A 6421-nucleotide genomic window follows, 5' to 3' on the forward strand; every position below is an offset into this window, starting at 1 on the left:
AATAATATTTTATGTCTGAAATGCATACCAACTAATTTTACTCTTCTGTAAACCTACTGAGGTTCCCTTTACCTAAAGTCATGTGATAAAATCAACTAAATGCATGTGAACTGACAGTACAGGCAATCACAAATGAGGTCTGTTGATGCCAGATGTGTTTTATTTACAAACTAATGAACAGTGAGGTTTTGTTCAAGAAAGAAGAAAAAAAAAAAGGAGGAAAAGAAAAAGAAGCCTGTGAAAGCAATTCATGTGACTAAAATTTTAAATTGCTTGTGACAAATAACCAGTTTGCATTATGTATTTAGCATAAGCATAATCATTACATCCTGGGAACAAAAATCCAAAAGGTTTTGCAAAAACTGAATTATCCAGTCCTGTTTCAAGGTAAAAGATACTCTACTCTAGAAACATGCACTTTCCACTTCCTAATTTTCAGAAATCTTCATAGGATACTGAAGATACAAACCAGATGGTGTGAGGGCAAAATGTGGAAGATGGCACAATTGCGAATTTAAATGCTTTTTACTTTGCCCACAAAACAGAGCCTGCCTGACTACTCAGGAAACACACCTCAAAACTTTTAAGGGACTTTAAGATAAAGACTACCTCTGGTTTGAAATGTTCATATCTCTGTGGCAACCAGTATATGAGCAGATAGAAATTTTCCCTCACTATCTCAAGTATACTGCCAGAATTCCAGAATCATGACTTAGGCTGGGAGGGATCTCCAGAATTCAAATTTTCATTATGCCCTGCTCAAAACAGATCTAAACTGATCAAGTTGTTCAGGTCCATGCCCAGTCAATTTTGTACATGTCCAAGGATGGAGACTACACAACATTTCTGGACATTCTGCATCAGTATTTGATCATCCTCATGGGGTTTTCCCCCCCTCATTTCTATTTGGAATCTCCCACCTTGCAACCTGCTCCCATTGCCTCCCATCCTATCACTGTGTGCCCTCAAGAAGACTCTAGCTCTATCATTTTCTAATCAGCTAGTTGTGAACAGCAGCATGGTCTGCCCTTCAGCTTCTCTTCTCCAAGCTGAACAAATCCAGCTTTCTCAGCCTTTTCTCATATGGCCTATTCTCCATGTTCTTTATCAGATTTGTGGTCTCTGCCGGGCTCACTCCAGTATATCAATATCAATCTTGTACTTTTAGTCCGGCGGCGTGTCACTTTTCCCGCCCCGACCGGCTCCCGAGAACACAGCTTGGCGCCTCGGCTCCTCATCAGGGTCGATGCCGCCGCTACTTCTGGGCGCTTCTGCGGCTGCGCTCCGGGGTGGGCTGGCCACGCTTTGTTGTCGGCACAAGGGAAGGAAACGAAGAAGCAGGGAATTGTCCAAACCCGTCTGCATCACGACTGGGCATTTTATTGGTCACAGGAGCCGCAATGGAGAAGCCGCGGCCGCTCCCAGCCTCGCTTGGACGAATCTGGCCCTGAGGCTGGAGTGCCACGGAGGGATATGGGGGTGGGACAGGGGAGGATGGGAGCTCTCTGCCCAATGAATGCAGACGCCGTCGCGGTGACGTTGCCACAACGGCCAATGGGCACACGATGGGGGCGCACACAGGGGTTCAGGGCCAGTGGAACCGCGAGAATGAGGTGACGAGCACGGAACTGCCGGGGACTGGATGGGGGAATGGTCACAGGAGTCTCAGGGGAGAATACCCAATGGCCAGCAGCCTGGGGCTAACTTCTGTGGGGGGGATAACACGGGGGATGCATGAGGATACATGGAACCGGTAAGCTAACAAAGACCAGAACCCCAAATCTGAACCCAAAAACCAGGATGCAACACTTTGGAGTCCAGAAGAGGACACACTGTCCTAGATTTGAACTTAAAATCACAGAGCAACATAGATCACTTCCTTTGCGCTGCTGGTGACCCTTTTCCTAATGCAGCCCCCTGCTGCAAACACATGCTGCTGGCTTATGTTGAGCTTCTTGCCCACAAAGGAGCCCCACATCCCTTTCTCCAGAGCTGTTTCCAAGATGGCTGAGCCCCAGCCTGTAGTGTTCCATGGTGCTATTCCAGCCTACACGCAGTATCTTGCTCTTATGGCGCTTCATGATGTCCCTTATAACATATAACTTGTTCAGGTCCCTCTAAGTGGCAGCCCTCCCCTCCAGGACGTTGACTGCTTTCTCCAAATTGTTGTTGTCTACAAACTTACTAAGGATGCACTCTGTCCCATCACCTGGGTTGTTACTGAAGACTTCAAGTGGGATTGATTCCATTATTGACTGCTGAGGGACCCCATTAGTTACTGACCATTAGCTGGACTTTGCACCACTAATTGCATCTCTTCGGGTCCACCAGCGGAGCCAGTTCCACACCCACCCTTTTGTCTGCCTATACAGCCCTTATCTTCCAAGTTCAATAAGGAGACTTTGGGAGATTGTGTCCAAGACCTCACTAAAATCAATGTGCACAACATCCACGTGCTTTCTCTTGGCCACAGTGCCCATCACTTGTTCGCAGAAGGCAGTGAGGAAGGTCAGGTATGATTTCCACTTGCTAAACCTGGAAAAATAAGTAAAGCCTGGAAAAGAGAAGGCTTCAGGATGACCTCAGTGTGGCCTTCCTGTATGTTAAGGGAACTTACAGAAAAGATGGGGCAAGACTATTTAAAAGGGCAAGTAGTGACAATACTAAGGTAATGGGTTCAATTGAAAGAGACTAGGTTTAGATTAGATTTTAGGGGAAAAGAATCTTTGCTGTGAGAGGCACTGGAACAGGTTGCCTAGAAAATCTGTGGATGCCCCATGCCTGGAGATGGTCAAGGCCAGGTTGGACAGGACTTTGAGCAACCTGATCCACTGCAAGATGTCCCAGTGGGTTGAAACTAGATCATCTTTAGGGTCCCTTCCAACCCAGGACACTCTGTGGTTCTATGATTCTATGATAAACCTGTGCTGTAGTATGAATTATGAGTCTATTTGCCCCATCGTCTTCCTAGAGACTTAGGTGAGACTGACTAGTCTGTAGTCCTCTGAGCCCACCTTCTTACCCTTCTTAAAAACTATGTGACATCTGCCTTTTTCAGTTCTGAGGAGTGTCCTTAGTTGCCATGGCATCTCACAAATGATGCAGTGGGGCATCACAATGTCATTAGCAAGCTTAGATGTGCCGCCGTACCTACTCTGAAGCTCCCTGGCTTTGCCTGCCCGGCAGAGGCACGGTCAGCTGCAGGGGACACCCCCCTGTTTCTCGAGGAGATTCGGGGAGCAGCTAAGACAGAGCGCTTTGCTGTCTGCTTTGTATGGAGGAGAGGCGGCGTCCGAGGAGGTAATGAGGGAGTCGACTCAAGGCTGGGGAAAAAGTCTCAGGTTTAATCCAAGTTCCGAGGAGCTCAGAATGCCATTGTATTGGACAGCCAAAAGTGCCCTCGAGGCTTTCGCAGTCATCTTAAGGTACCGGGGCGGTAACAAGGGGAAGGGATGCCCGCCACCCAATGGGGGGATTTGGGGGAGTGGAAGGCAGAGGAACAGACAGACACACAAACCAATGGGGGAAGTTCAAGGGAGGGACCCCTGGCCCTCGTCCACTCACTCGATGCCCAAGGTGGATGATTCTGGGAGAGTGGGATGGGGAGCCGAGTGATGGACAGGGTGCCAGGGAGGGGACAGGGGAATGACTGAGCATTTTCAGGGAGATTGGCATTGAGGGAAAGGTGGGAAAGCTCAGGGTGGAACCACTGGGAGAAAATGGGGGTAGAAGGGGCAAACCATTACAGAACTGTTACAGAGATATAAAAACACAATACAACATACAGCATCCCATCCAGTTCTGTGGTCTCATGTATGCACAAGAGGCTTAAATGATGCCTAACTTTCTTCCTCTGCTGTGGGTACTGGTTTGCTCCCATGGATCTTGCTAGAAGGCTCAGGGACCTGGGAGCCCAGAGGACAAACCTTCCAGTGAAAAAAACTGAGATGAAAACTGCAATGAGTGCATCAGTCTTTTCCTTGTTGCTTTTCACTAAGCTCCCTGCCCCACCGATAAGTAGGCACCCAGCATTCTTACCCTTCCTTTAACACCAGTGTGTTCATAGATACTGTCCTAATTGCCCTTTACCTTGGTCACTCCGGGCCTTTATGTGCTGTGTGAAGGTGATTACTGCACAAATTCAATGTCAATCTCTCTGCTCCAGAGCCTGAAGAAGCCTTTCCCTTTCCATTCCGTTTGCAGCAGCCCAAGATTGTGGCTGGGAGGAGGAGATGACTATTTTGTGTGACTTGAGGTGAGCTGGCGCAAGCTAATCTTGATGATCCAAACTGAATGCACAGCCCAGGGTGAGAGACACTCTGCTGGCAAGTCATTTAACATTCCTCAGCAATGACATTTTGATCAAATGCTAGAGCAAGTTGAGAAGGACATATTTTTGTGAAGAAATCAATCAATCAAAAAGAAAGAGCAGGCTTTGGGATTTTTTTTCCTCCTATATTTCATTAGCAATCTAGGGACTCCTAAAGAATATTTTTGGCATGGAAAACGTTATTATCATATCCTGCTCACTTTCACTACTATTCTGCTCTTTTACACTACTCTCAAGCAGAATTTTGCTGAAAGTCCATTTCATCAGTCTAGTTCAAGCAGTTGTCTCTCTTAGTGTTACAGCATCCTTGTCAAAAGTTGCTTAGCCAGAGTATATACTGCAAACCTATTTTCTCTTTCCTTTATAATTCACTTTGTTTAAAAGGCAATGAACCAGAAATATTTAAAAGAAGTGTATGTCATATATATAACTTTGAAATTTAACATAGATTTTTCACGCTTTAGTGAATTCACCAATCCCATGTGCCTTAATTTATGAATTGTAATCCATAAAGTCAAGAGCTAGTGATCCCAATGTTTTCCAAATACCCTAATTCAGTATTTAATCAACTGCAGCCTTTTTGTCATGCTTCAATTACTATGTCACTGGAAATTAATGCAAATTTTATATTCCTAGAACTAGGTTCCTGCAAGGGTTAATTAGTTTTAGTCTAAGCACTTTACACAATAGCACAGCAGAAAATTGTAATTTCAAGCAAGATTACATCATTAAACATGGTACATCAAAGATTTTTCCCTTTGCCCTGAAGTAGCACTGTTCTTAAATTGGGTGTCACTGCAACACCATGAAAGCTGTTCTGCTGCTAAATTTCAAGCAGATATTCAGTATTTTAGAGTGTTTTATACAATTAGCAGATCCAAACTACCAAAAAAGCTGCTTCAGGGATTGATCTGGATACTCTTGGCTTGGACATAAAAAACGTGAATACAATGGCCCTAACAGCCCATTCTGGTATAGATCACAAGTTGGTAGGGCCTTTAAGTCACCTCTAATAAAGTGCTTTCTGTATATAGAGTTTGTGTGGAGAACAATTAAAAAATAAAACTGCAAAAAATCCTCAAACAACATGATCACGTCCTGTATACAGTGACCACCTCTCAAATGAATTACATACAAGGAACTAGGTGGCCTCAAGTATCAATTTTTGGGGGGAAGAGCATACAGATTCTAGAGTTTTATGCTCTGCCTTGTTCTCTGGCTTGTTCCAAAAGATACACTTGCTTCTTGAACAACTTCTGCCATTATCTTAACTTTTCCAATGCAAAAAAGTACATTAATTGAACTGAACCTTTTGAATGAAAAATGGTGTTATTTGAAAGAATTTGATGTCCTACTGATGCATTTAGCTCTGTGCCCCACCCCTATGCCACCTCAAAAGGCTTTGTTACAACAAGGCTATGATCCCATGTCCTTTTTATCCTGATGGATTGTCCCTCACATGCTCATTTTCTTGGGACTAGGAAGGAATTTTACAGTAAATTTGAATGTGGTTCTCTCAACTACATATAACTATTTTAAAAAGGTATCAGAAATAATGAGTTCTTCTTCATAGTTTGTAAATGAATGGCATCTGAAGTTGCAGGAATCACCAAAGAATATGCATGCAAATCATGATCCACTCTGTCTGTCTTTAGGCCAGTATGCAGCAAGTGGGACAATGTGCACACCATCGCTTTTTTTGTTGCTGATCTTCTTGAATAATATGTCTTTGTTACTCAAATTCATTCCAAAAAAAAGCTGTCTAATGAAAAGAGATTTTAAACATCTCATACTTTTTATTCATGGAATGAATATGAATAAAAATCATGAAAGGCATCTGGACAGTCATAAAATTCAATCCATGGTATGAGAACCTCCTAGATTTCACACACCATGCATGTGATTACTTGCCTATACTCAACACTCTCCAGAGCAGTAGGAGTCCCTGGACCATAACATGTCCTACCTGACTTCCTGAAAATGAAACCCAGGTAAGCATATTTTCTACCTTGTCTTTTTTCCCTTGATCCAACAGATTCGCTGACACTACAAATCATAGTGCCTTAAAAAATACAGATTCAACTAAAAAGC

This window comes from Vidua chalybeata, chromosome 2 (assembly GCF_026979565.1).
Source record: "Vidua chalybeata isolate OUT-0048 chromosome 2, bVidCha1 merged haplotype, whole genome shotgun sequence".
Lineage (NCBI taxonomy): Eukaryota > Metazoa > Chordata > Aves > Passeriformes > Viduidae > Vidua > Vidua chalybeata.